This window comes from Urtica dioica, chromosome 9 (assembly GCF_054948205.1).
Source record: "Urtica dioica subsp. dioica isolate 48M chromosome 9, U.dioica_male_clone48M_v1_H2, whole genome shotgun sequence".
NCBI classification, from domain to species: Eukaryota; Viridiplantae; Streptophyta; class Magnoliopsida; order Rosales; family Urticaceae; genus Urtica; species Urtica dioica.
This window is the reverse complement of record NC_142764.1, coordinates 11,116,073-11,128,205: the sequence shown is the minus strand read 5'-3', so window position 1 is coordinate 11,128,205 and position 12,133 is coordinate 11,116,073. Positions and strand designations below refer to the sequence as shown.

Here is a 12,133-nt window from a genome sequence, read left to right as displayed (position 1 = left end):
ACGTCTGGGAGGGCCAGGACTGGGTCGTGCATCATCGTTTCCTTCAGATCTTCGAATGCGCTTTGGCATCGAGAGCTCCAATCCCACACCTTATCTTTCTTTAGCAGCTCCGTGAGTGGGGCTGCCCTTCTTGAATACCCTTCTATGAACTTTCGATAGAAGTTGGCCAGACCGAGGAACGAGCGAAGTTCCTTCACATTGGCTGGGACTTTCCAGTCTCGGATGGACTTCACTTTGTCCATGTCCATGCGGATACGTCACCGCTCGATTATCTGCCCGAGGAACTTGATGCGCTCTTACGCAAACGAGCACTTCTCCTTCTTCACGTATAGCCGGTTCTCCCTCAGCTTTGGAAGACCAACTCGAGGTACTTCTGGTGCTCTTCCAACGTAGTGTTGTATACCACAATGTCATCAAGGTATACTACCACGAACTTGTTGAGAAATCCGTGGAACACCTGATTCATCAACGTGCAAAAGGTAGCTGGCGCGTTGGTCAATCCGAATGGAATCACTAGGAACTCAAACGCCCCATATCGGGTGACACAAGTGGTCTTTACTTCGTCGCCCTCTGCAATCCTCATTTGGTAGTAGCCTGATCGCAAGTCCAGTTTAGTGAAATACATGGCTTGACTTAGTTGGTCGAACAAGTCGGCGATCAGGGGGATTGGGTAGGTGTTGCGCACGGTCAGCTTGTTCAATGCTCGGTAGTCAATGCACAACCGCAAGCTCCGGTCTTGTTTCTTTTGGAACAACACTGGGGCACCAAAGGGTGCTTTGGAGGGCTTGATAAAGCCCGCTTCAGACAACTCGTTTAGTTGTTTTCTAAGCTGTTGAAGTTCTGGGGGTGCCATCCAGTAAGCCGCTCTGGCCGGAGGCTAGGCGCCCAGGATGAGCTCAATCTCATGGTCTATACTTCTTCTTGGTGGTAGTGACTTCGGGAGGCAATCAGGCATCACGTCTTGGTACTTTGCCAGCAGTTCTTGGATCATGGGGGGAACGGGTTCACCCCTACCATCTTCGAAGGCGGCGATAGCTGCGATAAACGTGGGTTCTCCTTGACGCACCCCCTTCTTGAATTGCAATGCAGAGATGAGTCTCGTCGCTACACTCTGTTTGACTCTGGCAGGCACTACGGCGGGCTGTTCGCCCATTATGACTAGGGTGTTTGCTGCGGGGATGGGAATTCCTCCATTCTCAATGAGGAACTCATTCCCGAGCACGATGTCAAAATTGTCCATCTCTACTCCGATAAGGTCCGTCTGTCCTTCCCACGTCCCCATCTTGAACTTCACTCGTCGGGCCACTCCGGACGTGGGTCTTGCTTCTGAATTGACGGCTTTCATTCGACCAGTATCTTTGTCCAGGGAGAGGCCTAGGCGTTTCGCTTCGGCTTCGGATATGAAGTTGTGGGTTGCTCCCGTGTCGATCATCACACTCTTCGCAAACTCCCAATTTACATGTGCATCCACGAACATAAGCCCCTTTTTGGCAGGCTAGCTTTGTTTGGTGTCAAGGTAATAGCTAAATGTATTAAGGAGTCTAACGGCACTCATCTGGACGATCTCCTCCCCGTCTCCCTGTTCTGCTTCAGCTTCGTGCATCTCGGCCTGGACCTCGGCTTGGAGAGCCGTCAGGCGGCTGCGGCCGGGGCAATGGCGGACATTGTGGGGACCTTTGCACAGGAAACACCGCCCTTTCCTGACTTCACCCTGAGCATCTTCGACTTCAGCATTCCTTGTGGGAGGTCGTGGAGGAGGAGCAGGTCTCGGGTTGAATTGCTTCTTCTCCCAAGTCTGCGTTGTCCCCCTCGGTGCTCTACTCAGGCCCATGTGGCTCGGTTTGGGTTCACTTGTGGTCTCTTCGCTTGAGAGGGCTCGGCTGAGACGTCAGTGAGACGTTCAGCAGCTGTTTGGCAGGCGGCAAGGGTCTGCAGACTAAGGCGGTGCAGTTCGGTCCTCGCCCACGGTTTCAACCCATCAACAAACGCGAAGACTTTGTCTTTCTCAGACATATAGCTGATGTCTAGCATAAGGGTTGAGAACTTCTTCACGTACTCTCGGACATTGCCCGTTTGCTTTAGGTCTCTGAGGTTCCGTCTTGCCCTATACTCGACATTCTCGGGGAATAATTGGGCGCGGAGTTCTCTCTTCATGTCGTCCCAAGTGTTGATGGCTACTTCGCCTACTTGGATCGCACGGTGTTTGGTCCTCCACCATAGCTTGGCATCATCCGTCAAATACATCGAGGCTGTGATCACCCGAGTACCCTCTTCGGCACGGACCGCACGAAAGTACTGTTCCATGTCGAAGAGGAAGTTTTCCAACTCCTTTGCATCTCGGGTGCCATCGAAGTGTTTCGGTTCGGGGACTCGGGGTTGGCCAAATTCGACTGGGGCCGGACCCATGGGTTGGTTCCCCATGGCCCGGACTGTGACGTTGACGGTGGACCTTATATCCAGTAGTTCCCTTTGGAGAGAATCGATAGCATCGTGCGTGTTTTCCTCGAGATCTTGCATCCGATTCGCTAGATGATCTCCCATTCCTGGTTCAGCGGCAACTCGCGGTGAAGAATTCGAGTCGCGAGGAGAACGATCCCTGTGCTCCATGGCATTTATTCTCTCTGCCAGGGTGCCGAATCCTGCTTCGAAATCGGCCGTTGGGTCGTGGTGTTCTCGCCGCTCTAGGGCGAGTATTCGATTGGCAAGGATCTCGACTCTTTCGGACTAGCCAAGCACACTTGTTTCGATGGTTACGTGCCGCGGGGAACGATTTGCTTGTTCGATTTGGGACGGCAAGTTTGATATCCCATGTGGTGGACTAAGGATCCTTAGGCTAGTTCTTCTCCTGCCCTTCCACCACCCTCCCCTAAAGAAGGAAAACGAACATTTGGCAAAGTGACTCCAGTAAACATTAAACAGGTTGATGAACCATACAAAATCCACCAAGGACCTGTTTGCAAATATTTTCTGGAGATCAAAAAAGGAGGTCCCTAACACTCGTAGTATAAGCATGTATCATGTCTGAAGTTTGGACAGTTTTCTTAATCATTAGATATTTAAACTAGCATTTTAACAATGGATGTCTAGATGGGTTATATTAATGAATAATTTGTTGCAACTATCCAATCATATTACTTCTTTAAAGATCCTAGCAGAAGTTTCATTTACTAAGAAAATAATCCACCAAACCGTAGTAAATTAAATTAACTAAACCAATTAATTTAATTTATTTCGACCTGGTGAAATATTACCTTAATAAAATGAAACTTTGACTATTTTTTAAAAAATGGTGAGCTATTGAACTACTAACCTAATTACCTTATATGAATTCTTCTAATCAAAATTAACTAAATTAATTATATTTGTAAGTCTTCTACATTATTTGTCATCTTTTAAATATTTTGCGTCAACGTGATGTCTAATAAATTGTCATTTCATGAAAATTTTGCTTCTCCAACAAAATTATAAATTTTGGCTAGCTAGCATACAAGTTTTTCAATCCTGCCTAATTAAAAAAATTGAATATGGTAAAGTAATATAGTGTAAATAACCAATATTAAATTTTAAATGAACTAAATTATCATAAAGGATGCAGCGACAGATATGGGAGCTCGCACTGTCTATAATATCGAGTCCAAGGCCTCAGCCGACGCCCAAGAGACCACAGCTTTAGACTAGCCGCCACAAGCTACGAGAGCTTAGACTATGCCAGATTCTGTAGAGCACCAACGAGATTGTCCAAGCGGAAGCGTTAGCAGCATCGCAAGAGTAAGGAAAGGCGGAAGAGGACAAGCAATGACGATGTTATCTCCGATAGGTGCAAGAAGTAGTGGCCTTTATGTGTTTAGTGACTAGAACATTCTTTTTTATTGTACTTTAGATGAAAATTTTGAATTTATAATATTTTCTACTGTCAATTATTTTACCTATTCCTTACCTAGGATCCAACTTTGCGCGGCGCACAAAGCCTTGCGTACGCGGCGCGGACTGATTTCGTGCTACTGTACTGACGCTAAAATTGTTTTTGTGAAAAAACATCTGCCCACCGAACTCTTTGCGGCTCACAACGCCGAAATTTTCATTTTTTTAAATAAACTGAAATTAAACTCGAAACTAGAAAACACACAATTTTTATTTTTTATTTTTATGTTTAGATGAAAAACGATTTTCTTGAAAAATTAAAGAAAACAAAATAAAAATAAAGACAACGAAAGAAATCACGAGTTGCATCCCGCCCAGTGCTTTAGTTAACGTCAATAACTTGACGGGGTACCAGTTTTTCATGAGATAAAGTTGAGGTAGGCGACGACTTTCTCGCTCTTGAAGACTCCGCCAAATTACGGCTTGACTTCTTGCCTGTTGACCGTGAATGTCGCTCCACTAATGCTCTCAAGCTCGAAGACGCCAGATGGGAAGGCTTGTTTAACTTTGAACGGTCCCGACCACCGCGACTTGAGCTTTCCCGGGAATAGTCTCAATCGGGAGTCGTAGAGGAGTTGTTGGACCAATCGAATCTTTTTTGACACTATTTGCTTGTCATTCTACGCCTTCATATTTTATTTGTAAATCCTCACTTTCTCGTCGGCGTCTTTGCAAAACTCGTCTAATGCATTGAGTATGAGAAGCCTTTATTTTCCCGTCGCTTTGTGATCGAAGTTGAGTTTCTTCATCGCCCATAGGGCCTTGTGCTTGAGCTCCACCAAAAGATGGCACGCCTTGCCGTAGACGAGCCTGAATGGAGACATGCCCAACAGGGTCTTGAAGGCGGTTCGGTACGACCATGGTGCATCATCGAGCTTGTGGGCCCAATATTTGAGCGAGCTTCCCACCGTCTTCTCTAAAATCTTATTTATCTATCGGTTGGATACCTCGGCTTGACCATTGAACTGCGGATAGTATTCAAATACTTTTCGGTGGGTGACACTGTACTTTGTAAAGAGAGCTTTGAATTATCGATTGCATAAGTGAGAACTTCTGTTGCTCAAAATTGCTCGCGGTGTGCTATGTCTTATGAAGATATTGTGCTTCAGGAAGCAGAGCATCACGTTTCCGTCGCTCGTTGGAGAAGTCTTTGCCTCAACCAACTTTGACACGTAGTCAACTTCGAGTAGGATGTATTTGTTGCCCATATGAGGATGGGAATTGTCTCATGAAGTCAATTCCCCACACGTTGAACAGCTCTATCTCCATGATATTTGTCAGGGGCATCTCGTTTCAAATCTCCATGATATTCGTCAGGGGCATCTCGTTTCAAATCCATGATATTTATCCCCCCGCTGACACCGATCGCAGGCTTCGATGAATTTCCGACATTGTTTGGAGAGGTTTGAAAAATAAAAGCCACCTAAGGGCATTTTCGCAGCCGTACGGTTGGGACCCAAATGTCCTCTGCACTCCAATACATGGCACTAGTGGATAATGGAGCGACATATCAGTACACTATCGATATAAGATCGGTTCATCCCAATAATGTCAACGAACATCGTAGATGAATTTCTTTATTGGATGGTACATGAGCTCAGTTGGTATCTTATTGCCCGTGAGAAAGTTAATGTAGTTGGCATACCACGACGGGCTGATCGCTTGCGCAGCCATCACTTTCTCATCCCAAAAGTTGTCGTTGATAGGCTTTCTTTGATCGGAAACGTGTGCGATGTCTTTAAGGCGGGAGAGATGGTCGGCGACGAGATTCTCCGTTTCCTTCTTGATGAGTCGTGACTCTTGGAGGAAGAGCATCCACAAGATGAGTCGTGGCTTCGTGTCTTTCTTGGTCATCAAGTATCGGATTGTCGCGTGGTCGGTGTAGAAGATTGTTTTGTTTCCAATGGCATAAGGCCGAAATTTGTCAAAGGAAAATAGCACAGCAAGAAGCTCTTCCTCAGTTGTAGCGTAGTTCACTTTGACATCGTTGAGAGTTAGGCTTGCATAATAGATCATGTGGAAATCCTTGTCTCTCTACTGCCCAAGAACCGTGCCCTAAAACAAAGTCGCTTGCGTCAGTCATGAACTCGAACGGTGAACGGGGCGACGATTATCGGAGTCGTGCTCAACTTCTCTGTGAGCATGTTGAACGCTTCTTTGCACTCTTTGGTGAAGTCAAACTTCACTCATTCTTGAGGAGGCCGCAGAGAGGCTCCGTGATATTTGAGAAGTCTTTGATGAATCTCTTATCGAAGTCTGCATGCCCTAGGAAACTCAACATGCCTTTGAACGAGATCAGCGGTGGTAATTTCTCGATCATGGTGATCTTTACTTAGTTCACCTCCAGTCCCTATGATGATACTCGGTGGCCCAAGATGATTTCCCAATTCACCATAAAATGGCACTTATCCTAGTTGAGCACCAAGTTCGTCTCCATACACCTACCTAATACTTTGGACAAATTCTCGAGAAAATATTATAAGTAGAAACAAAAATAGAGAAGTCGTCCATAAATACCTCAATCGTGCCATCGATCATGTCGGAGAAGATGACGATCATGCACCATTGGAAGGTCATTGGTGCATTGCACAAGACAAAAGGCATTCATTGGAAAGCAAAAGTGTCGTACGGGCAAGTGAAAGTGGTCCTATTCTGGTCTTCGGCGGCGATGGTGATCTGATTATACCCAAAATAGCCATCGAGGAAGCATTAATACTCATGGCCGTCGAGCCAATCGAGCATTTGATTGATGAATGGGATATGGAAGTGGTCTTTCCGGGTGGCAGTGATGAGCTTTTGGTAGTCCATGCATATCTCGAAGCTGGTGATGTTGCACGTCGGGATTAGCTCGTTGTTGTCGTTCTTGATAACCGTCATCCACCTTTCTTTGGGACGCATTGGACTGGACTAACCCACAAGCTGTCGGAGATTAGGTAGATTACCCCGGCGTTGAGCCACTTCTTGAGGATGTACTTGCTCACCGCCTCCTTCATCACCGAGTTCAGCCTCCGTTGATGCTCGACGGATGGTTGGTGGATGTCTTCCATGAGTATGTGATGAACGCAATAAGATGAACTTATTCCTTTGATATCAGAAAGAGTCTATCCGGTCAACACTCTTAACAACATTTCTTCTTCTTTGACGTTGAGGTGGGCTGAACTGAAGACCAGGAGTGTCTCATTGTCTTTGAAGTACGCGTATCGAATATGTGCAGGAAGTTCCTTGAGCTCAAATTTCAGGGGCTCCTTAATGGAAGGTTTGACCCGCTTCTTGCTTTCCCGAGCACTTTAAAGTATGTCCTCTTATATGCTTCGAAGCCATTCATGTAATTTGCATGCTCTAATGCCGCACATACAACAAACTCAGTAGTGAAGTCACATGAGTCAAGAAGACATACCTCAAGGGGCTCCTCTGGGCAGAACGAGTAGTGGTCGATGACTGCATCGAAGAGGTCTACCCGTAATATGCCCTAGCTCGCTTTCGAGCATTTCATAAAGTTATAGACGTTGAAGATGACTTCCTCATCTTGCACCTTCAACTTCAGCTCGCATTTCTGGACGTCAATCAAGGCTCTTCTGGTTGCTAGGAATGATCTTCCTAAGATGATGTTAATGTCTCTATCCACATCCATATCGAGCACCACAAAATCGGCTGGGAAGATGAACTTGTCCTCTGCGACTAGAATGTCCTTGATCACTCCTTGATTGTGCTTTATTGACTTGTCCGAGTGTCACTCTAGTGGAATTCATTTCTACAATGCTGAGCTTTTGGAATATGGACAATAGCATAAGGTTTATGCTTGCCCCCAAGTTGCATAGTTCCTTGTCGAATTAAGACTCCCCAATCGCGCATGGAACAACGAAGCTTACCGGATCTTTCAGCTTTTATGGGAGCTTTCGCTAGATTATCGCACCACAGTCCTTCGATCGAGAGATCGATAGTCATACAATATTCAATTTTGCACTTGTGCATGAGAATATCATTGAAGAAGTTTGCGTACCTCAACATCTCCTTGATGGTGTTGGTGAACGGGATGTTGATGTAGAGTTACTTGAACACCTCCAAAAACTTTCTGAATTATCTGTCAAGTTTCACATTCTTGAGTCACTGTGGGAAGGGCACTTGGACCGGCGCGATCACAGGTGGTGGTGGTAGAGCTTTTGGAGCGGATGTTGTTGATGCTTTGCTTGTGACTTTAGCATTTCCCTTGCCAAAATTATCGATCACTAACCCACTGCAAAGGGTGATCGAATTGCACTGGTGTTTGGGGTTGATCTCTGTATTGCTCGGAAGACTGCTTTGAGGTTGTAAATTGAGAGTATTCGCGATTTACCCCACTAGTCTTGAGGCTCTGAATCTGAGCCGATTGACTCGAAAAAGTGGTCCGAGCTTCGGTGATGAAGTGGGCGATGAGGTCTTCAACATTTACTTTCGAGGCTTGCTGATTCTGCTGTTGTCGTTGCTGAAAGCCTTATTGTTGTTGGAAGTCATGCGATTGTCTATTTTGCAAGAATCCATGTTGTTGCTTTTGTGGTGGCAATGCCCTCCATGTGATGTAGAGGCGATTCTTCCTGGCTCCGATGTAGTAGTTGTTGGAGTTTTAAAACGTTGGCCGGTTGTAGTTCCCTACAAAGTTCGCATTCTTGGATTAACCATCATTCGTGTGAGGGCACTCATCACTGAGGTGACCCCGTTACACCAAAATCATGGCTCCGGTGTTACGTGCATTGCATGTGTGGTTGCTGGCTCCGCTGTAGTAGTTGTTGGAGTTTTAAAACATTGGCCGGTTGTAGTTCCCTACAAAGTTCGCATTCTGGGATTAACCGTCATTCATGTGAGGGCACTCATCACTGAGGTGACCCCGTTACACCAAAAGCATGGCTCCGATATTGCGTGCATTGCATGTTTGGTTGCTTCATCCCTTTCATCTGCCTTTGGAGGTTCGCCATTAGGGCCGTCATTTCTTTCATCGCCTCATTATCGGCCGCGGAGGTCGTGGCATTCGTAGTGGTGTTGTTTGGCTTCATAATTCTTCTATCCAATAGATATTGTTGGAGCACGCCGATTCTCTAGAAGTGCGTGGAACTCGGTGGTTGTCTAATTCAGCAGCATGCCTCCTATGGCGTTGTTGACTAAGGTCTTCGTGGATGAGAGGATGATATGAACCTCGATCGACTTGCTCCGAGACGCATTATGGAAACTTGAACATATAAATATCAACTCATTTCTCTCTCATCCTCACTTCCTTCTTCGATTTCTTCTTCTTTCTTCTTCTTCCTTCCTCGCGTCTCTTCTCCACCATGGTATATGCGCAAGAAACCAACAGAAGGAAAAAAAACTGAAAAAAAACAATAACAAAACAACGAATAACAGCAACAACCATGCTTCATCATCATCTCCTTCATCTTCCTTCTTCTTCTTCCTCGCGCGAGGCTTCAAGCCACCCAGCACCAAACCCGCGTGTGCGCTCCGACCAAGAAGTACGAGCGTCGCGAGCCGCCGAGGACGCCGACTGAGTACGGCGCCGGAGAACGAGAGAGAGAGAGAGAGCGCCGACGAGTTTGATTTCACGAAAACAAGGTGAAGAATCCTTATCCTCGAATTGATTGCTGAAGTTAGGGTTCCAAGATTTTAGAATTGGGGGTTTCGATTTCATTGATGATTTTCATAAAATTGATATGCTATGGATGTTTATTGAGCTCAGTTTATGTTGTTTATTACTTGATTTTGGCCGTATTTGGGAAAATTAGGGTTTATGGATTTAGAAATTAGGGCTCTTTGACTCTTAGATTTGTTTGATGATTCTTCGGTTTTGTGCTCGGATTTGTGATTTAAATTGATTCCTCAAAGTTGTGCTGGATTTTTGGACGAGTTTGTTGTTTGAATAGCGTTTTGGCCGTGTGCGTTGTTTGTGAAATGCTGGATTGTTGGTTATTTTGATTGGTTTGGCTGAAATTTGAATTGGGATTGTTATGTTTCGAGTTAGTTTCGGTCGGAATTTGAGTCGAATTACTCGCTCCTTTGAAACCCGGCCCAACGAGATGTGAACACCAAATCTGAGAATTAGAGAATTGGTTTGAATTTGGTTAAGGCGATTTGAAGAGTAATGTTTGATATTCGGTTAGTTCGGTTTCAGATTGATATGGTTTGTTTGATTGAGAATTGGTTTGGTTATTGTCGGAGTCTCGGAAATCTCTTGGATCTCGAAGTGAGACCGAGAATTTGGATATTAGGATTCGACATCGAAGTCGAATCCTAATATCCAAATTGGACATCGGAGTCGCCGTCTACGACATTTTTACTCCGAGGTGTTCGCTGCCCGGGATTCCAGGATTTCTAAAAATTTTGGATACCGAATCACGGATCCCACTCCAAGAGTTCTAGAACTCAAATGGAAAAAATTCCTTGAGCAAAAATGTTTTTCTAAGAATTATAAACATGTGTAAGATTGAAAAGTTTTGATTTTTTGAATATTTACTTGAAGTTGAGATTTTACAAAAACTAGTTTGAATTTTGAAAAATTGTTTTCACTTTCAAACTTGAAAATGTTTTGTCATCCAAATCAATTATGTTTTCAAAACTATATCTATATCACTTATGTTCAAAATCTATTTCTCTTGAAAATTTAAGTGGGAGGTCTCCTCGTAGACTAGTCGACAAAAGGATGCAAGAAGATGTGTAAACTAAAACTTCAAGTGTCAAATGAGTTAGAAGTTCACACTTCCCTCATACACTTTCCCTAGTAGAAAATAGGAAAATGTCTTAGTATGTATCTTGTGCCTTTATGCACTAACACTTCTCTCCATGAAACATGTTGATCTAGGGTTCAATTTCTAGAATTCCACTCTATCTCTCTATATACATGGAAATGTGTTTCCGAACATATAAGAGACGATGTGCAAACTCTAAAAACTAAGTGGGAGGGTTATACTTGTTGTTTGCAACCCACGATCCCCAACACTAATGAAAAGTGCAATTGTCGCGAGACTAAAAGTCACCCTCGTGGCTCTCTCTTAAATGAGAGTACTCAACGGCGCTTTGCTCTGATCATTGCTCCAAGAGCTACGTCCGAGAGTGAAACGAAGAGGCAAGGCCTCCCCTCAGCGGATTGTTCTTTCAAAGTCGATCTCTTGGACTAAGTGGTTGGTTACACACTTAGAATCAATCCCTAGTAATCTTCCCTCGATGCCCTACGAAAGGATGTGAGTGATCAAACTTTTTTACAAGGTGGCTAGTCAAATTTGATGTATTGACATCTTGCTATGCATTAATGATGAGTCATTTACTTATGAAAGGAGACTCTTTGCGGCCTTCCCTCGAAGGAGTAAAGTGTCATTTCGTTCATAACACCTTTGGATTTTTCCTGTCTTGTTCATCCTAAAAACTTAAACAAACTTAAATCCTAAACCAAAAGACTAATTATAAACTTGTTTCAACTCAATTTCAGCAAGATGTCTCTCAACCCTCTCTCAACCATCTTTTCCTCAAATAAACTCGAAGGCGAGAACTACGTAGATTGAAAACGTAACCTAGACATCGTCCTTATCGTTGACAAGCACAAATGGGTACTCACCACCCTGTGTCCTCCTCAAACGAATGATGATTCGACTCAAGAGGACAAAGACGCCTTGGCGGCCTGGCTCCGTTCCGATAAGATTACGAGATGCTATATTTTAGCATCTATGAACAATGTGCTCTAGCAGCAACATCGTGATATTGAGACAGCCGCCGACATGCTCAACTATCTCCATGAGATGTTTGGAGGGCAAGGGCGTCAGGCCAAACAGCAAGCAGTCCGACAGTTTATGAACTGTCGCATGAAGGATGGGACTCCTGTCAGGGAACATATGATGCCGATCATTAGTTACCCGAATGAAATGGAAATCCTAGGATCTGAGATTGATGGGGAGACTAAAATAGATATGATCTTGGAAACTCTCCCTGAATCTTTTGATACCTTCAAGCTGAAATACTCCATGAACAAGCTATAGTACATTGTTACCGAGCTAATGAAGGAGCTTCACACTGCTGAAGGTCTCAATAAGAAAAATAGGAATCAAGGAGAGGCACATGCTACTGAGCACAGAGCCGCCACCTCTGGATCTAAGAAGAGACCTCGCAAGGCCGAGAAGAAGAATTGTCATGCCTACCTAAAAGCAAAGGAAAATAGTAATGTACTTATTACCGAAGCATGCTTGGTAGCTGATAATGT

The 12,133-nt window shown here is 44.6% G+C and overlaps 1 pseudogene; it reads right to left on the bottom strand.

Moving 5' to 3' along the window:
* Positions 1-343: 343 nt before the first annotated feature.
* Positions 344-2,607, bottom strand: LOC149384916 (uncharacterized; annotated as a pseudogene).
* Positions 2,608-12,133: the final 9,526 nt, after the last annotated feature.